General features: G+C 37.8%; 1 long non-coding RNA gene across 1 annotated transcript; it reads right to left on the reverse strand.

The window, feature by feature from the left end:
* Positions 1-278: 278 nt before the first annotated feature.
* Positions 279-21,960, reverse strand: LOC144331009 (uncharacterized). The gene is made up of 3 exons (XR_013397809.1): positions 21,696-21,960; positions 17,287-17,505; positions 279-486 (listed from the first exon to the last, which is right to left on the reverse strand). It is a non-coding gene; the product is annotated as an uncharacterized LOC144331009 (long non-coding RNA).
* Positions 21,961-22,120: the final 160 nt, after the last annotated feature.

The following is a 22,120-nucleotide window of genomic DNA, read 5'->3' on the forward strand; positions in this document are numbered from 1 at the left end:
GATCGTCTCTTGCAAGACATTGATGAATAGGAGATTTTAATGCTAATGTTAGAAGCCAGTCACACAAAATATTTGAGTCACCCATATTAAAGATTAATTTGATATGAAGGTAGGGCATCTATAATATTAAATGTTGCATCATTGAAGAATAGGTCATTTAAAAAAGCAGTAGTACCTGTACTCACAATTTTCAGAACTTCCTGTAATGATATAAACTGGAATACACTATATTAGAGTCTGGGATGAGTAGACTCAGTTAAAAAATAAAACAGCCTTACCTTTACCTGATCATAAAGGCATCTTTGCCGAGTACTTGCTGCCTCCAGAGCAAACGTATTGAAGGTGAGGTGAATTAGTTTGTTTATAGGTAGAATTATGATCCATACACAGTTTAAATTCTTGTCATATATTCCATTCGAATCAGAATCAGGAAAGGCAAAGATATTATTCGACCTGTCAGATAACCACCACATCCTTGCTGAGGCCCTGCATTAAAACAAAGACACATCACTATGCAGACCAAACAGAACAGACCTTACATTGCACATGGAGGGTTTTTAAAAGAACATAGTTTCCATTTTCTGTCACACTCTGAGAACATGATCAGATCATTCTCTCCTGGGCTCCCTCCTTTCCTCCCTCTCTCTCTCCCTTCTTTTGGTCCTTCCTCCCCCCAACCCCGCTATCCGTCCCTCCCTCCCTCTATCCCTCCCTCCCTCGCTCTTTGCTTTGAGAGCAGAGTCTTCAGTTCTCCTTCTTACCCATAGAGTTGCTGAGTGGGAAAACACATGGGGTTCTATATATGTTTTTGGAACTGCTGATGTGATTTATTGAAGATTTTCCTAGCCTTGAAAAATCCAATTTTATACAAAATCAAGTATTTTGCATAATAAAACTGGTGGAAAATGTTCATATGTTTTACTTTTATATTCCGCTTTTATGAACACTGTCAAACTGAAAACTGAATTTATGAAGAATTTACCCAACACACCAAGAAAATTGCTGCCAACAAATCTTTTATTTACATAGTGTGATTGAAAGAGGCTGAGTGGCATTTAACACTGCAGTCCTGTTTATATTCAGCCGCATTCTATATTTAACTTTTTCTTTTCCAAAACATGAGAAGTTAAAGAAAAAAATCTTTATGGAAGAAAAGGCCTTCTTTGAGATCAAAATTTTATAATTCAGAATAAAAATACAAAGGAGAGATAAATAATTATCTCAAGATAATTAAATGGTCTACCATAAAAACATACAAAAAACAATTCTCAGAACATAGGATTTTGTTTTGTCTACTCCATGGCCTAAGCAGATAGCTCAGAAATGATTTGAGAAGAGCTTAAAGGGATGAACAATTTGTTGACAATTTTATAAGAAATGGTGAGGATAAAATAAGCTCAAAATAGCCCTAGTAGGAATAAGAATTAAATAGGTACTGAAAGTAATGTCTGTAAAGCTTGCGTTCTACACAAATACAGGTCATTGCTAGTTCCAAAGTTAAACTTCACTGGGATTGGCCTTCAGTCTATTTTTCTTATTCCAGTTTTTGCTCACAGTGAAAGGACTGCTTTCAACATTAGGGGGTGCTAAGATTTTGTACTTGGACCTTGGCAGGAAACATAAACAATGGTGGCTCTCCTCAACTCTGACTGTAAATCCAATGGATAGCAAATGGCCAGGGTGATTTTTGTTACAGGTACATTACTTAGTAGGTCAGGCTTGCCCTGTCCATAGCTTCTAAGTCAGGCAAAACCATAGAGTATTTGCATAGTCAGACATTTCTCAAAGTTGAAATGCTCCCAAAGGCCCAGTCCGTGATAGATGTATTCACAGATGGCATCTAGGACAAAATTATTCTGAAATGTAAGCAATACACAGTGATGAACCACATGTTGCTAATGATTCTGCTCATCTGAAATAGGCCTGCAAACTAAAGAGAGAGTTGGAGTTTTTGAAGTTTGAATAGCTTTGATTTCAGTGTGAACTGATTGTTACTTAAGGAAACCACTTAAACTTATCGGCTTTCATAGTACAGAAGAACAATGACTGAGGGTATGAATGGATTGGTAAATTTATTTATTACATATAGTTTTAATATTCAAGGAAGTATATTTAGTATTTAAGTAGAAAAAGATCAATGATAATCCATCAGTAGTGATAAGGCATAGATAAACAATGATGACACAATTTAGAAAATGATAGGTTCAGTAAAAGAGGCAGAAAACTCTTCTAGCTTTAGAAAAATGTGAAGATTACTTTGGGCTACGAGGATCTCGACTGTTCCAAATAGGAGGTGACTTGGATCTGGGTCTTGAAGCATAAATAGAATAAAACCATGTAAAAATGGAACTGGTATTGGCAATTCCAGCCTGAAGGAATCTCATGATCCAAGTTTAAATGGGCAAGAATTTACATTGTATGTATGGGCAAGCGTAACTCTGAGAAAACAATAGGGCACATGAAGGAGAATAATGAGAACTAGGTTTGGGAAAACAGGATGAGGTCTTCTATAGAGGGCCTCAAATGCCAGATTATATAGAGTTTGGCTGTTAGACTATGTTGTGTGGCTAATGGGATCCATTTGAAAGATTTTTAATCAGAGAAGTGGTAGAATCAGGATGTACTTGCTAATCAAGTCTGATCTAAAAATTTATCCAGAACCAGCATTTTACATGTAAGGGAATGGGACTGAAGGAGATGAGACCAGGTAAAAGGACATTGCTGTGGCAAGGGCTGCAAGTAGGAGCGCTGAAGAGTTGGAGGTAGGTAGACAGGAAAATGGTGTTACTGGGCATTATTCTAATAATACATCAGCTTCAAAAACTAAATGTTATTTTATCACTGCTTGTTTATTAATTGTTACTAATAAGTTCATAATGGCAAAATAGCAATTGTACTTGGGCACAGTGAATGCCATTACACACACTTATTATGTAGTGCTACTACTATGACTAATGCCATAAGGCACACACCCTCATTCCAGGGAACCCCAGAACAAGAATCACTGATGTGTTTGCCATGGATTGAGTGGTAGATTGACTGATCCTTCCTTCCTTCCTTCCCTCCTTCCTTCCTTCCTTTCTTCCTTCCTTCCTTCTTCCTTCCTCCCTTCCTCCCTTCCTCCCTCACTCCTTCTTTCTTCTTCATTTCCTTTCCTTTCCTTTTCTCTCTTTCTCCCTCTCTTTCTCTCTTTCTTTTCCTTCCTTCCTTCTTTCTCTTTCTTTTTTCTTTTCTTTCTTTCCTTCTTTCCTTTCTTTCTCTCTCTCTCTTTCTTTCTTTCTTTCTTCTTCCTTCCTTTCTTTCTCTCTTTCTTCCTTTCTCTCCTTCTTTCTTTCTTAATTTCTTTCTTGCTTTCTCTCTCTCTCTCTTTCTTCCTTTTTTTCTTTCTTCTTTTTTCCCTTTCTTTCTTTCTTCTAGATGAGGACTTTCTATGTTTTTCAGACTGTTCTCGTATTCTTGGGGTCAAGGAATCCTTCCACCTCAGCCTCTTGAGTAGCTGGGATTACAGGTGCATGCCACCATGCCCAGCTTAATTGGCTGATTTTTAATTCTTCAGTCCCTCTGTCTTCAGTCTCTCTCTTTGCACTGCACTAAAATGGATACAGTATATTTTTATGTGCACTTGATGTTAGGCTTTGGCTGTACGACTTGCTTTAGACAGTGAGTATTAGTGGTCATGAAGCATGCAGAGGCCTTAAACGTGCTTATGTTTTGTTCTTGTTTTTATTTTTGTCTAGGACTTTGTGCTCCCGTGATCTGCTAAGATATCATGCCCTGAGTAACTGCTGGTTCAAAGAAAAAGTGGATTCATGTGGAGCAGACTTGAACCTGGACTCAACTTTACAGCCAATTACAGCCAACCTGCAGCCTGGAACAGTGGCAGGCAAGCTAGTCCGTGGACCCATAAGTGATAAAAACAAACGTTCATTATAAGACACTGAATTTTGGATGGTTTGTTATGCAGCACTGTCATGGTAATAGCAGACTAATACACACACTAATATTAATAGCTGGTTTGAGCTATGAAATTATAATAGAGCTTAATGCTCAATTCATAAAATATACACACAGAATAAAGAAAATGGAGAAAAATTATCTTCAGATAATCCTGGCCAAAACAGTTAAATATTTGAAGTGAATATCATATTACATGAGTGAACAGGTATTTGTGTAGTGCAGGAAATAGCAATTGCTCTAATTCCTCCACTTTAGTGCTTAAACATAGCACAACTGCTCTATGTAAAATGAAATGTAAGTATATATGTCTAAATGTAAGGATCAATATTAACAAAAGAAGGGTTCTTTCCCAAAAGTAGCTATTGCCACGTTACTCTTTCTATGTTTCAATGGTAGAGGAATATAAACAAGGGCGACTTCTGTGACTCTGAAATGAAGTCCTATGCATTAGAAGGTCATATATATTTACTATACTGATATTTTGAAATTGCCTTTCTTTAATGTATAAGCCATCTTAACCTTGATATGTTTAGCATCATCAATTCATCATTTCCTCATTACTACACATTTTTGAACCCCCCAGACGGCTCTCATCCATCAGCACCTGCCTCATCAGGCAGGTGTGTCAGTCACTCTCTGATGATACACCCTGTGTCCAAGAACAAATGTCACTCTAACTTTCTTTCCTAAATTGGAAATATCTCTGTCACACAAAAGAGCCATTTCTTCAGAGAAAATAAATGTTTTGGCTAAAGAAATATTGGAAGCATAACCCCATAATAAGCAGTGAGATCCAGGTCTAAATCTACTTACTTAAAAGTCAGTAACTGAATCCTGAAGTATTACCTTCCAATGACTAAACCTCAGAGTGAAGCTCAAGCCAGGATCAATCTGATAAGGGAAAAAATAGTTGCATTCTCTAGGGTAAAACATCTTGAAGGCTTCTGTGGAGTTAGATACATTTTTAAATTGTTATTTGGAGAACTGACATTTTTGTGGCTCACATTCCATGTGGCTGACATTTTATTGAGGTTGTCTAGATAGCATCTCTGCCTGTTTCTGGACGAACACTGCTGAGAAGGTGCACAGCAAGCTGTACAGGCAGATACTTACTGCCTTGACAGGCACTTTCCTATTTCCAGCAAGCCATCTGTGGCTTTCGGCTGCAGGTGAAGGAGGTTTTACTGGAAACTACAGGAAGCAGAATCCAAAGGTATTTAAAGCTGGTGCCTTAGGGAAATGCGAGCACACCTAGACAGCCTCGTTTCTATCACACAGGGATTCAGGGCTAGAACAGCATTATCCTTTTTTGGAATCAGCCTTACTGTGGTTTTTAAAGCTGCAGATACACAATTGCCCCAAAGCAGTGTATTCATGTAAAAACATTCAACTAGGTTTCAGATGATCCTGTTTTGTCTTTTTTTCTAAAAGTAAAGAGTGTTTATTATTTTACTCCCTGACCTCTGGTTATGTATAATATTTATGTTACACAGGAAACATAAGTATAATATTTACATTATACAGGAAAAATTAGTAGTTTTTGTAATGAGATTTTTAATTGTTTTGTTTGTTTTTAGTAGCTTCCCTCAATTTGACTCACTTTAGTTATCCTAATTTTTAACCTAGCCTAAATTAAAATGTGTTTTTAGTTTGGTAATATTTAGGATCATAAAACTAAAAGAATGGTAATTTACTAAAAGAAAGTTAATTTCAGCAAGCTAATTAGTAGCTGTAGTTAATAGAAAAAGAGCAATACCGTACAAAGAACTTAGAAGAAGAAAAGTTTTATCATTATCCTTTAATTTATCTTGCATTTTTTAGATATCACTGAAAATGCTCTATGTATACATCATTAGTCCCAGGGCATTTTATGAGAATCATTCTTTCCAACTTGGAAATTTAAAAAATAATTTACTAAGCAAAATGATATGATCATGTCAGTTGATGCTGAAAAAGGATTTGACAAAATCCAATGCACAATCATGATAAAAACTCTTGGCAAACTAGGAATAGAAGAGAAATTTCTTGACTTGATAAAAACTACCTGCAAAAATCTACAGCTAACAGCATACTTAATGGTGAAATACTAAATGCTTTCTCCCTATGATCCGGAACAAGGCAATGATATTTATTTCACACCCCTCTAACTCAACATAGTATTAGAATTCTTACCAGAATAAAGCAAGGAAAAATATAGAGAGAGACCGGAAAGGAAGAAATAAAATGCCACTTTTGCAAGTTTAACTGTTATCTGCAGAAAATCCTAAGAAAGATAGAAAAATATTCTTAGAACGAATATGTGAGTTCAGCAAGAACTCAGGATAAAGGAACAATACACAAAAATCAATCAAATTTTAATATACTAACCGTTAACATGTAGAGACCAAAATTAAAAACAACACCATTTATAATCATTCCAAAAAATGAAATATTTAGGTATATACTTAATGAAGCATATGCAGGCTTATGTGATGAAAATTACAAAATAATGAAATAAATAAAAGAAGGCCTAAATAAGTCTAGATACATACATGCTCATGGACTGGAAAACTCAACATAGTAAAGACATCAATTTTCCCCAAATTGATACATAGATTTAATGCAATTCCTATACAAATCTTAGCAAGGTTTTTCTGCAAACATAGCTTAATTTATTTTTATTTTTTATTTTTTAGGATAGGGTCTTGTTCTGTCACCCAGGCTGGAATGCAGTGGTGTGATCACAGTTCACTGCAACTTTGAACTCCTGGACTCAAGGGATCCTCTTGCCTCAGTCTCCCAGTTAACTAGGACCACAGGCGAGTGCCACCATGCCCAGCTAATTTTGTTATTTTTGGTGAAGACAGGGTCTTGCTATATTGCCCAAGCTAGTCTCAAACTCCTGGTGTCAGGGGATCCTCCCACCTTGACCTCCCAAAGCTCTGGGATTACAGGCATGAGACACTGCACCCAGCCTTTATTTTAAAGTTTGTATGGAAAGGCACAGGCCTTCAAATAGCTGAAACAATCTTCACAAAGAAAAATTAAGTGGGAGGAATCGCTCCATCTGAAATTGAGGCTTACCATGTAGCTATAGCAATCAAGACGGTGTGATATTGGTGAGGAGTTAGACACATAATGGAATAGAATAGAGAACCCAGAAACAGACTCACACAAATATGCCCAACTGATTTTTTTCAAAGGTGCCAAAGCAATTCAATGAAGGAAGGACAGCCTTTTCAACCAATGATGCTAGAGCAATTGAACATCCAGAGGCAAAAAATTGACTTCCACCTAAATCTCATATCTAAACCAAAATGAACTCAAAATAGATCATAGAAACAAATGAAAAATGTAAAATCATAAAACTTTTAGAAGAAAACAGTAGAAAAATCTCTGGGACCTTGGGGTAGGCAAAGAATTATTACATTTGGCACCAAAAACTTAATCTATAAAAGAAAAAGTCAATAAATTGGACATCAAAATTAAACATTTTTGTTCAGTGGAACGCCAATATAAGGCAAGAAAATGAAAAGGCAAGACATAGACTGGGAAATAACATTTGCAAACCACATACTGACAAAGGATCATTATTAAGAATAGATAAAAACTCTCAAAACCTAGCAGTAGAAAAATACTCAATTAGAAAGTGAGCAAAAGATATAAATATATATTTCACCAGAGAATGGATATACGGATGACAAAAAGGCACATGAAATTCTTTACCATTAGGGAAACACAAATTAAAACCACATGAGATGTTAATACACACCTACCAGAATGGCTAAAATAAAATTAAATAACAACAACAGCAACAATAACAGTACTCTACAATGAGATGACCGAGGGAGGGATAGGGGGTTCCCAGGTATAGAAAGCAATGACTTCCTAATCAAAATAATACAAGCCAGAACATGATGGAATAGCATTGTAAAGTCCTGAAAGAACATAAACTCCAAATTGGAACTCTATATTCAGAGAAAGAATCCAACAAAATTTAAGAAAATCAAGTCACTTTTGAAAAACAAAAACAAAGAACACATTTTACCAGAAGATCTCCAATAAAAGAAACATAAAAGAGAGGTGTTCCAAAAGAAATAAATTGATCCCACATGGAAGTATAGAATTTCAGGAACAAAAGAAAAAATAATAGCAATGGTAATTCTACATTATTAATAATTGTGTAAAACAACAAAAATGTTTTGTGAACCTAATAGGTATGTAGAATTAAAATACTTGACATATATAGCACAAAAGACAAGAAGTGGGTAAATGGGTTTAAAATGTTCCAAGATCCTTGCATTGATTATAACATGATAAAAGTATTGATTTTAAATTAGATTCTAACATATCAAGGTTGAATACTGTAATCTCTAAGGTAAATATTGAAATAAGAGTAACAGGATGTGTAAGTAATAATTTTAAAAGGGGAGTAATAAAAAAGTGATTAATTTTAAAAAGAAAAGATAGTTAAAGGAACATAAAAAGAGGTGGGACAAACAAAACACAAATAGTAGAAAGGTCTATTTAGAACTAATACTGTTAGCAATTTTATCAGATATAAACACATTAAATTCTCCAATTGAAAGACATAGCCAAACAAAAGTCAAATATATTCTTCAGGATAGAGAAAAGTTGAAAATAAAAGCGTTTAAACATATGTCACACAAATATGAACCAAAAGAGAGCTATGGAAGTTATACTAAATCAGAACAAGTAGAAATTAAGGCAAAAAGCATTTAAAAATATTGTTACATAATGGTATGAGTCAATCTACCAGAAAGATATGATAATTACAAATGTATATGTGCCACGCTGGTTTCAAAATTAAAAAGAGCAAAACTCTAGCCAAGATGATTCTACTGATCTTCTAACTCTCTTATCTGACTACCTACTGAACACTAGCTGGATATCCTAAAGGCATCAAATTCTCCAGACAAAACCTAAAGCTTTTATTATTTTATTCTGCAAAGCGCTGTCCTCTCCTAGTAATTTTCTATTTGAATGATGGTGTCTCAAGATATTGTCCAGAAACTTTAGGAGCATTATTATTTCTTTTTCCCAAGCCACCTCTTTCAAATGGAACACTGTGTTATTGATTCAATATCTTGAGGATTTCTCCTTTCAGTCCCTTTCTTTCTTTTCATAGTACCACTGCTCTTAACATCCCATGCCTAAACTATTGCAGTGCTTTCCTAACTTTTTCCCTGGACTGCTGCTTCAAAACATCATGCCCACGGTGCTAGGATGTGCTTTCTAAAATAAATCTGACTAGATCATAGCACTCTCCAGCTCAAAACAATTACGGGCTCACCTTTGCACATGATGCAGAGCCCTCCATGTCCAGCCTTTGCCTATCTCTCATGTCTCAGCACCTGTTGTTCTCCACCTTATGCCCCGAAGCATTACAATGGGCAGTTTAGTCAGTATCCCTTGAAATGGGATAAACCTGTAACTTTGTACATGTGTGTTTCTTCCCCATAAATTGTCCATTTTCCCAATGAATGACTTCTTTTTTTTTTTTTTTTTTTTTTTTTGACAGAGAGAAACTCTGTCACCCAGGCTGGAGTGCAGTGGTGTGATCTCAGCTCACTGCAACCTCCACCTCCCAGGTTCAAGCGATTCCCCGGCTTCAGCTGCCCGAGCAGCTGGGACTACAGGTGCGTGCCACCACGCGTTTTTGGTAGAGATGAGGTTTCACCATGTTGGCCAGGCTGGTCTCAAACTCCTGACCTCAGGTGATCTCCCTGCCTCGGCCTCACAAAGTGTTGGGATTACAGGGGTGAGCCACCATGCCTGACCAATGAATACCTTATCATCCTTCCAAAATAATACTATTTATATCTAAAAATTCTTGCTTGCTAAATGAGTGACAAGTATTTTCTAATTTAATCATCACTGAACTCTATATGGTTGTTACTATTAGTGTACTCTTTTTACAGATAAAAAAAAAATCAAGACCCTGAGTGGATAGGTAAATTGTCCAAGGTCAACCTCAATGAGATGTACAAACTGAATATGAATCTGGGATACGATGCTCCAAGTTTAACTTCTTACCCATTGCACTGTAATTCAGGACTCACATTCTCTGAGGTGGATCCTCTAACAATCTTGTGTCCTTTTTTCCACCAAATATCCAAGTACCATAGATCCCTTCTTTTGTGCTTCCAGTGCCCTTTGCAAACACTTCCGTTAAAAAGCATCCCTGGGGTCTGGATGCAGTGGCTCATGCCTGTAATCCCAGCACTTTGGGAGGCTGAGGCAGGTGGATCACAAGGTCAGGAGTTCCGGACCAGCCTGACCAACATGGTGAAACCCTGTCTCTACTAAAAATACAAAAATTAGCCAGGTGTGGTGACGCACGCCTGTACTCCCAGCTACTCAAGAGGCTGAGGCAGAATTGCTTGAACCTGGGAGAAGGAGGTTGCAGTGAGCCGAGATCATACCATTGCACTCCAGCCTGGGCAACAGAGCAAGACTCCATGTCAAAAAAATAAACAATAAAGCATCCCTGGGCATTTTTCATCAATTCCCACAGAGGCAATGAAGGCTTATTAAGAAAATCATGAGTTGGGGGACTGTCAAACCTAGTTCAAAGCTTGGCTTTACCTCTTACAAACCCTTTGACCATAGACAAATTATTAATCTCTTAAGTTATTATTTCTTCCGTTGTAAAATGGGGTAATTCTTGTCTCATGGGGTAGTTCTGAGGATTAGATGAAGTAGTATACATCAAGCAGCTCATGCTACATCTTGTAGGGCACAGTCTTGAGGACAGGCAGTCATTTTCATGATGCCCTGGGATTTCCTGACAATTCTTTACTTGCGAGCAAGAAAAATGTACAGCTACCACATAAAGTTAACAGACTTTCCATATATTAGTATGAGGAGGACACAGTCCCACTATTTTATTTCCTAACAATTCATTTATAACAAAAGAATCTTTTAAAATTTTTATTGCTGACTGTATATATTTTGCTTTTACCTTTTACCTTCTTGGGAATACTGTATCAAAACCAGGCTGATCTGAGTAAGGATGATGATTATTATAGGAAATTTATGGGTAATTTAACCCAAAATAACCAGTTACCTGCAATAAAACTAGGTCGTTTCTTGTGTTTTAGATTACACAAAATAAGTGCTTCTTCCCAGCACTTGTTCCCTTCAATGTTTTTCAAAATGTTATCTTATAATTTAACATTAACTCAATTTTATTACTTAGTTTGGTCTCCACAATACCATCTGGTTTTATTTTCACAAGGACAGCCCCACCCTTCAAGACCAGGAACGACAATCTAGTCATCGGTGGGGGCACAGACTCCGGTGTTGAAATATATTTATTAAGAACCTTTCCTTTCTTCTTGCTGATTTGGTATTTAACTCCTGTCTACTCGCTTTTGTAAAGCTTTGGTGAACTAAGTATTAGTTGGTTTCTTTATCCTGATCCCACATTCTCAGCTCTGCAAAAAACCTTTCCCCATAAAACTCACAAAGAATAACCTGAAGATAACCTTGTCTTTGGTATCATCCCCCAAGGGAAGTCTAATCGCCAGTGAAAGGTACAGGGCTTAAAAAGGGCAGAAATAAGCTTAGTTGGGTTTTTCTTTGAATGGATTTACAGTTTCAGCTCATCTCATTCTCAGACTTCATCAAGGGAGCAAATGACATTAGGAAACCAGAAAAATAACATGCCTTGGTTGCTTTCAAGTAATACCCCCATTATTACTAAACTGAGAGTTATTTGATCAGTGATTTATTGAATTATTCAAGTTATAATTCAACTTCTTTATTACATTTGTACTTCTAACAGTAATGTGAGCTGACGGCTTCAGTCAGGCTGCCGACAGGTACCTAGAGACACATACACATATATTTTTAATGCCATTTAATTTTTAAAAGTTTATTCTTGTATTGGTTAGCTATTTTTAGAATGCCTCACAAAGTTTAAATTTAACATCAAAACCAGGAAAATTAAAAATAGCTGCAAGCAGAAGTCTGAATTGTACTTGTTAGGTTTTTTCTATTTGTTGTGACCATATTTTCCATCTTTGTGGCCCTAGACCCTCTTCAGCTTTCTCTGTCTCCTTCTTTCTTTCTTCTCTGTTTCCTTCTTTTTTTTTTTAACTCCTTCAACTTCCTCCTGCCACTCCCACTGCCTTCCTTTAACGTGTTTGAGAGGCATTTTCCAGATGTTTAAGATAACAGGCAAAAATCCACAGGTGAGAAACACAGATGACCCAAATATTGAATGTGATCTGGTATTCCTAATTCTCTGAGGATGGAAGTGATTCAATTTACCTCCCTGTGCAGAGCTTAAGCAGCAGTTTTATAAACCAGGATTGAATTTTGAGAATGAGCTGAATCTAGATTAAAATCTGATGTATACTATGCGGTATATTATTATTTCTCATTATAAAATATGATTTTTGAAGTAGGCACAATTTATCCATTTATTCTGTAAATCGCTCATATGGACAATATTGATGGAGTAAAAATTATGTACCAGGCCTCTGCAAGGCCTGAGGATTTAATCAGAATGTAGCTTTTGATTTCAGATTTAGGTTATGAAATGTACTTTAGGATTTGAGGGTTAGGTGTCACTGCAAAGTGGGTAGGGATGAACAAGAAATCATTGTAGCATGATGTGGTCCTGTTGAGAATGTTGATCCCTGCCCACCCCACCCTCAGCCATCCCCTAACCTTAGCAATAGGGTCAGGGGGAGGGGCTTGAAAATTTGGGACTTCAATATTACTTTCTAATGCATAGATTCTTTCACTCTGACAGCTAAGGTGCTTTCCAGAAATTATCTGCTTCATCCCCATCACATTCTTAAAAGATAAATGGTTGTAATATTTCAAATTGATCAGTTTTTTGGATAAAAATTGATTTCCAAAGTGTTATAGATCTTTTCCAAAGCCATATCACCAGGCAATGACATCAATCAGCTCTTTCCGTCTGGCCATATTACTTTTTTTCTTTTGTTTTGTTTTTGAGACAGAGTTTCGCTCTTGTTCCCCAGGCTAGAGAGCAATGGTGCAACCTCGGGTCACTGCAACCTCTGTCTCCCGGGTTCAAGTGATTCTCCTGACTCAGCCTCCCAAGTAACTGAGTTTACAAGCATGCGCCACCATGCCTAGCTAATTTTTTTTATTTTTAGTAGAGACGAAGTTTCACCATGTTGGCCAGGCTGGTCTCGAACTCCTGACCTCAAGTGATCTGCCTGCCTCAGCCTCCCAAAGTGCCAGCATTACAGGCATGAGCCACTGTGCCTGGCCTATCTGGCCATATCTCTACATTTGTTGGACTGTAATTCATTCTGTCCTTGTTACATATGTGCTTGGGTATTTTTGCCTTGAACTCTTAGTAAAGGTCTCTGAGTCCAACCTTAATGGAACCTGACTCATCCTCCACGTGACAAATACCCAAGGTGGAGGAAGACAGACAGTGGCCCTCCTCGGCAGCACATGTGCTCTGGGCAACAGGGACTGCCTGGGAGCTTTGAGTCCAGCCACTGACCTGGCTTGTCCCTGAGGGTGCATCTTCCCCAGCTGTCCTCCTGTGCTGTCCTGCAGGGGGCACTCCTCACTGCCTTCTTGACAACTCACTAATTGAGATACCTGCAGACCTCACATGTAGTAGAGCCAAGTTCTATTTTTACACTGAAGTTTCGCTGAAGTGTTATAGAATACATCATTTTAGAAAAAAAGGTGAGACAACGAAGGTACTGCACAGTAAATTAATAAGTTCACTGAAAGCCCCTAATCTAACCCTACGTGTAGAAGAAGTTTGGTGTGTAGTGTGATGACCATATTGCGAATAGACTGAGCAACTCTCTGGTAAGAGGCCAATTTGGGAAGAAGAACATGGAGTCTCTGATGGTTAAAAACACGTTTGCAAGTGTGAAGTGCTTTGTGCGGGACACACATAAGCAGAGTCAAGGCTGGAGCTGACTCTACTGGTAAAGGAAGGTGCAGCAACTAATCTAGCAGAAGTTAACAGAACAAAAGGCACTTAAAAGTATCTGTTCTGCCTACAGGCCATGCCTACTTAGCCAAATCCACAGAACCAACAGCTTTTTAAACTTTATAGGATCATAGAAGCCATTGACAATCTGATGCAAACTATGAACTTGGTTAAGAAAAGTGCTCAGGTTTGCAGATTATTTCAGAGTTTCACAGATTGCTGCAGCCCAGTGTGATCATTTTGTTTGTTGTCAGCCATTCATTTATTCAATTATTCATACCGTGTTGAAGCACATGGGAGAAACAAGCAGGCACATTTCCACTGCAGTTAGAGATCAGCTCCTGCTTGCCAAATGTGCTTTCTCCTTACACATGAGATCCCACGCACATGGGCCTCCAGCGGCAGAAATTCCATGCAAAAAGGAGACCCAATTTCACTACATATTTAGTAATTAGCAACTAAGGGATAGTTCTCCCAAATTTGCTGTGACTCACTAGCAATACAAATATAACAAATGCACAAGATGAAATTAACCTAATAGTCACATAATTATATAAGCCAGTCTCTTTGTCAACTCCTGAAAAATGGAAGCAGATGTACATAAAGCATTGTCAGCTGTATAATCTAAATAGCAAATCTGCAAAACCCTACGTAGTGTTTTAGTTAAGATCAAAACAGAAATGTCATAGAATAACATGGTCTCCTCTTCACATCAATTATTTACAAAGTGAAGATATTGTTTTCCAGGCTGAACAGTCTTGTAAATGAAAATTCACTATCTGGTCCACAAAGTTACTTTCCCTCTCTTTAGGGGAAAGGCAGAGTTGTTTTACATAAATGAGTTGGAGGTGAAAGGGGTACCTTATTAGCCAAGTTTAAGTGTTTTCATCCAGATCTATAACTAAAAGACCCTATAAACCCTATAATCAAAGCTATTCTTATTGTTCCTTCCTCCTTTCCTCACCACAAACAACAAAAATTAAAATGAAACAAAATCTAAAAGTTATGCAGAATGATAAATAAACTTGTCAATGTGATCTCGAAATCTTTGTAAGAGCACTGCAAGGCAAAATGATAATACTCAGGTTTTTCACTTAAGCATTACCATCAAAGAGTAGTTACAATGACTTCTTAAGTATTTCCAAGTGGCTGATGGCATCTATACAGATGAAAAAGAGGTAACAATCATATTCATGAAATATAGGGGTAACACAACACTGGCAAGGAGTTCCATTTTTGCATTCTTCACTTAAACCTTTTCTCTAACTGTGGCCAGAGGAAAACAGTAAGTGACTGTAATTGTTCAATGACTCATGCATAGACAATGCTTCTGACAGTGTAAGATTTTTCCTTCTGTTAAATCACAATAAGTCTAAAAATGTATTCTTTGTGGCTCGGAAAGACACAGTAATTTAATAAAGCTAGGGAACCCTGGCTCACTTGAGAGGCTTCATGCAGATGACAGCAGTGAGAAGAGTGTTAACACAGTGATTACCATTTTCTTGTGAGAATATATTAGGAAAAAGAAAAACAACTTGAAAGGTAGCAAAGCAAATGCAGACATACGCCCTTTGGTCTAAAGTCTGTGCTAAAGGCAAGAATATATCCCTTTTTTTGTGCAAAAAAAAAAAAAAAAAACTCCAAAGGAAAATTAATTTTTCTTTCAAAATAGCCTTGTGTCTTTTGTATGCTATTTCACTTACACGATTCTATCAAGGCAACGCTCTCTGACTGCCCATGAGACTTGCTTTCAAGTTACTGTTGAGACAGCTAAGTAGGAAAAGTGGCAAAGGGATTTCCTGATACAATTTGTCATGAGGTGTGTGGTTTACTGGGAAGCCTTCAAAACACAATGTCTAATTGCTTTCCTCAAGAAATGCATAAAAAATTTCATATGCCCAATATCAAGAAGTTGAAGGTAAATTCTGCTTTGCAATCAGAGAAATGAAGTTTATCCACACTATGGGAGAAAGAGAAAGAGTTTGAAAAGTGAATGAGGGTTATTATTACAGAAAGCTGCCTGGGTTTTTCTGAGTCTTTACAGAGTATGAGATTTGTTTGGAGAGCTATGCATTTTTAGCACATTAATCACATCTATATTCAAATGGAAAAGGATGAAAACACTTTCCAGAGTAGAATATTAATGATCTTAGACTGTGCCACTGATTTTAAATTATTCCAAGTTCTGACTTAATTTGATCTGGGTGATTATTTCTCACATGCAGTGTTTGATGTTGATCATTTATTTCTCACATGCAGTGTTTGATGTTCATAATTTATTTTTCATATTCAGTGGGAGTAATCTGGGGCGTATTTTCAGTTTATCCTCACACCTAACTTTACCTGTTCCGCCTACATCATGCTCTCCAGCCCAAATTCCTTCTCAAGCATCAGCTTCCAACTAAACAGCTCTATTTAGACAGGTCTTCCAACCCAAAATGCCCCAAATTAAATATAACATTTCTCCCTTAAATCATAGTCTCCTAAGGCACCACCATCCAACAAATTACCTACAGAAAGTCATCCTCAATACACACCCTCATTAAAATATCGTCAGAGTCCAAACACCGTGCTTCCAATGTATCCTACCTTCCGTCTCTCAGATTTCTGCCGTTTCTTTTATCTGTTTTCCCTCTGTATTCGTTCAAGGCTTTGACATTTCCCATCAATATTTCTATCATAAGCTTCTTCCTTCCCAGGTTATAGGTTCTTCACACCTTCCTCCACCACGCTACCAAAGTTATCCTTTTTTTTTTTTTTTTTTTTTGAGACGGAGTCTCACTCTGTCCCCTAGGCTGGAGTGCAATGGCACAATCTCGGCTCACTGCAACCTCCACCTCCTGGGTTCGAGTGATTCTCCCACCTCAGCCTCCCACCTCAGTTGTTACAGGCCACAACACCCTTCCCAGCTACTTTTTGTATTTTTGCAGAGAAGGGGTTTTGCCATGTTGGCCAGGCTGGTCTTGAACTCCTGACCTCAGGTGATCTACCTGCCTTGGCCTCCCAAAGTGCTGGGATTACAGGCGTGAGCCACCGCGCCCAGCTGATAAAGTTGGCATAGGCAATGGGGCTTTCTTTTTTGACCTGGCCCTTGTCTACATTTAGGCTCAACTTATACCATTTCTATAGGTGATAAAATGAGTCTCGGGACTTTTCTGAGTGTGATTGTGTAGAAAGACTTCGTCTTTGTATGCTGGAGAGGTACCTTTATTGAGTGATTTTTTACAACAGTAAAATATGTCATACATAATTTTTAAAACCAAGCCTTTACATGGCATATTCTTCTAAGCTTCAGTGAAAAGCAATTATAGTCAGGTGGGGAAAAAATGAATAAAGCAGAAAGGTAACAGTCCTGAAAAAGAGATTTACATATCCGGAATTCTTACCCCAATGACTGCCGAAAAGGTATCTTCCAGCTTCTTGCTGTTTGAAACGAATCTGTCTTGAACACCAGGAGCATACTATTATTGTGGCTCTTCATATTTGGTGGGCGCTTGGAACCACATAATTTGCCAAGAAGGGGATCGCTGGTATTGGCACCATCATTAATTGCCAGGTAGTCATGGGAGCAGGAGGTGGAAGGAACCGCATCAAAATCTCTGAACCTGTGAAATGTACCTTGTTAATACTGATGTTTCCATTTGGACGTCTACTAAATTGTAGCTTTAGCTATTGCAAAAAATGACAAGGAAAAAACTAACAGCAGAGCATTCAAGCCTCACTTGATAGGAAATATTAGAAATCAGACAGTACCTTACTGATCAGTTCAAAAGTTTTGCCAAATTTGGTTTTAGTAATTACAATACACCAAAAACTGTGATAGCAGCTGGGGATGTCAAGGTGAGTAAGATACAGTCTTAAGACTTCAAGGAATTCACAGTCTATGGCATATTAAAGTCCATCTGAGATCAAGTTTTGAAAAGTTGAACTGATACTTATTATCCCAGCAACACTTCAGGTTTTTAGGCCTCATTAAAAATATGGTATTTACTCTTCCCTTTTTATTTTATGAGATGAAGTAGAACTTATGGAAAGCATACTAATATAATAGAAGAAATGCTGGTTTTAGAATCATAGCTCCATTCTCCTTCTCACAGTCTCATTTCCCTCTTTTAAAATGGAGTTTCTATTAAGGTCAGGTGAAAAACAAGAAATTCCCATATAAGATCTCTGTGGTGGTCACTGACTCTTCTGCACATGGTTCCAGCTCTCTGCCTCCCCAGCACCGGTAGGATTGCCCTAGGTGCACACTTTGAGGTTTGGAATGGCTGCTGGGAGTTGCTTTGACCACAGAAATGTAAGCAGGAGGGAGACATATTACTTTATGGAAGAAGTTTTACAAATGACTACTTGCTTTTCCACATTGCCTTCCCACTGCAGTGATGATCATGGAAGCAAATGTAAAAATGAAGCTTCCATCAGCCTGGGTTGTTGAATGACCATGATGAGCAGAGTTTCCATGCCAGGCCACACTGAACATACTCATTTAAATGAGAAATAAACTTGTTGAGTTAAGTTGCTGTGCCATGGGGTTGTTTGTTACCATGCATAACCTATCCTGACAGATGCTTTTCTCTGTCTTATACAGTGTTTAATTTAGGCCTTATTCTTGATCATTTGAAATAACAATTTCCAGAGTTCCTGAACAAGCAAGGCTTCCTACATGGTTTTACTTTAGAGTTTTATGGTGGGTTTATTATAGCTTATTTTTTAAACTTGTTTAAATTATTTGTGATCTTGTCCTTTTCTCTCTCTCTTTTTTTTTTTTTTTTTTTTTTTTTTTTGAGATGGAGTCTTACTCTGTTGCCCGGGCCGCAGTGTAGTGGCACAATCTTGGCTCACTGCAACCTTCACCTCCCAGGTTCAAGCAATTCTCTTGCCTCAGCCTCCAAAACAGCTGGGATGACAGGTGTGTACCACTACGCTCAGCTAGTTTTTGTATTTTTTTTTTGGTTAGAGATGGGGTTTCCACCATGTTGGCTAGGCTGGTCTTGAACTCCTGACCTCAGGTGATCCGCCTGCCTCTGCCTTCCAAAGTGCTGGGATTACAGGCATGGGTCAATAGGCCCAGCCTGCTTTTTCAATTTATTTTTGCCAGTAGCTCTAATAAATATTCCATAATATGGAATAATTTTGAAAATATATAATAAGCTGTCCCTTGAGATAGCTAAATACTTATTGTAATGATACTACGATTGGTCAAAATATGCTTGGAAATAATATCTGGACTTTTTATTATTAGTAGTATACTTTAAGTTCTAGGGTACATATGCACGGCATGCAGAATTGTTACATATGTATACATGTGCCGTGTTGATTTGCTGCACCCATTAACTCGTCATTTGCATTAGGTATTTCTCCTAATGCTCTCCTTCCCCATCCCCCCACCCCATGACAGGCCCCAGTGTGTGATGTTCCCCAGCCTGTGTCCAAGTGATCTCATTGTTCAATTCCCACCTATGAGTGAGAATATGTAGTGTCTGGTTTTCTCTCCTTGTGATAGTTTGCTCAGAATGATGGTTTCCAGCTTTATCCATGTCGCTGCAAAGGACATGAACTCATCCTTTTTTATGGCTGCATAGTATTCCATGGTGTATATGTGCCACATTTTCTTAATCCAGTCTATTATTGATGGACATTTGGTTGTTTCCAAGTCTTTGCTATTGTGAATAGTGCCACAATAAACATACGTGTGCATGTGTCTTTATAGTAGCATGGTTTATAATCCTTTGGGTATATACCCAATAATGGGATCGCTGGGTCAAATAGTTCTAGATCCTTGAGGAATCGCTACACTGTCTTCCACAATGGTTGAACTAGTTTACACTCCCACCAACAGTGTAAAAGTATTCCTATTTCTCCACATCCTCTCCAGTATCTGTTGTTTCCTGACTTTTTAATGATCATCATTCTAACTGATGTGAGATAGTATCTCATTGTGGTTTTGATTTGCATTTCTCTGATGACCAGTGATGATGAGTATTTAGCCATCACAAGGGACAACTTCAAAAAAGGCAGTACTCTTTTGGATATAGAAGTTTTCATATGTTAGTTAAAAACTAGTCATATTATTTTGTAATATTCATCATTTTATAAATTTAACAAGATGGACAGTAACTTCCTAAATCATCGCCCCCATGCGGGGTCTTTTTGTAAACCATAGAATATTGTGTATTGATAATGATTAAATTCATTTGTGATGGCCTATTTCTCAGATGTGTTCTCTTCATATCATCTTCTGGTTTAGTTTCATTCAATTACGTTTATTACTAAAGTGTGCTCCTTGAAACACTAGGTCCATAAGATCAAGCATAAGTACTGTAATGAAATACATTTAAGAAATGTAGCCTACTGTATTCCCTCTTGGATTTTCACAATGCATATAAACACACCAACAGCACACACTAAAAAGAAAATATATAATAAATGCTTCCTTTTAATAGCCTTGAGAAAAAAAAATGTTAATTTTTTTTCTAAAAGGTTTTGGTTGGTTGAAGGTTTTCAAACTGATGATAAGGAAGGAGGTGAAAAAATTATTGATTTTCTTTTACCACATGTAATATTTAATGTTATTGTAAAAGATTAGAGAAGAACAATAGCTAGATAATTTCCAACAACACTGCATTCATTTTAATTCTCAACAGAAAACATATTTATTTTCCACAATAAGAATCCACAAAGAAAGATAAAATCTCAGTTTCTGAGAGGACTTAAATCTGCTTTAGCTTTTTATTTTACATAATTTTCCTAGGAGAGCACAGAAGAGATCTGAAAAAGCCCATTGACAGAAAAATTTGTGTAGCCAGAATCTTTGAGAGCCTTTTATTAATATCTGCATCTTCTACCACACCTGGAATCTTATTTGTTTCATAGAATGTAGGCTCTTAGTTCACAATAAATAATTCTCTAAACCTGCAGACGTAGGCTGGGTGCAGTGGCTCACACCCGTAATCCCAGCACTTTGGGAGGCCAAGGCAGGTGGATCACTTGAGGTCAGGCGTCCAAGACCAGCCTGGCCAACATGGCAAAGCCCCATCTCTACCAAACATACGTATACAAAAAAAATCAGCCAGGCTGGTGGCACACACCTGTAGTCCCAGCTACTCGGGAGGCTAAGGTGGGAGGATCGCTTGAACCCGAGAGGCGGAGGTTGCAATGAGGCAAGATCACGCCACTGAACTCCAGCCTGGGTGACAGAGTGAGACCTTGTCTCAAATAAATAAATAAATAAATCAGTAAAATAAAATAAAATAAAGATGCAGACATAAATTTGATTATGGTGAGCTCTAGGATCCAGGCTGAAAACTGAAAAAATATATTTAGATTATATATATACACACACACACACATATATATATAGAGAGAGAGACAGAAAGAGAGAGAATATATAACATACCTGTATGAGTTGGTGTGTATACCATGGTGGGAATGTTTGTGTTCCCCTAAATTCATATGTTCCCTAAGCTAATGGTATTAAGAGGTGGGGCCTTTGGGAGGTGATTAGGTCATGGGGGAGGAGCCCTCACAAATGGGATTAGAACTTTACAAAAGAGGCCCGGGAGAGAGCCCTTATCCCTTCCATCTCATGAAGACACAGCAAGAAACTGCCTTCTATGAGCCAGAAAACAGGAGCTCACCAGGCATCGAATCTGTCTTGACCTTGGACTTTTGCAGCCTTCTGTTGTTTATAAGCCACCCAGTTTATGGTATTTTGTTAAAGCAATCTGAACAGAACAAGGCAATAATCCTACACATATAAGAAACAGATAGTGAGTCACAGCAGCAAACAGCTCACCGTTACGCTTCCACGCCTGGGCAGGTGTACTTCACAGGCCTCCTGCTCCTGGCCATCTGACAGTTTTTGTTCTTTTGTCCCCAGGACCTAAAGGACGCTCTGTTTTCCTACAAATAGTCCCAGTGGGAGCTGCAGTTTTCTTTGAGGTCCAGCCTATAGAACACTTACTGCCTGATACAGGAACCAAATCAGGCTTGATGAGAGATGTCTTTCAGTTTGAGAGCCAACTGATACATGAGGTCTTTGGAAGTAAACTGCAGGGAGTACAGGATCTTTAGGGCAGAAAATGATAACAGACAAATAGAGGGGAGGTAGGTAGGTGTGGTCTTAGCCCATCAGGCTTCTATATGCAAAGTCCTATATGGCCATGAACTATATTACCTTTCAGAGTTTCCCACCACATGCCGTACACCACTGAAACAGGC

The sequence above is a fragment of the Macaca mulatta genome, chromosome 9 (genome assembly GCF_049350105.2).
Source record: "Macaca mulatta isolate MMU2019108-1 chromosome 9, T2T-MMU8v2.0, whole genome shotgun sequence".
Lineage (NCBI taxonomy): Eukaryota > Metazoa > Chordata > Mammalia > Primates > Cercopithecidae > Macaca > Macaca mulatta.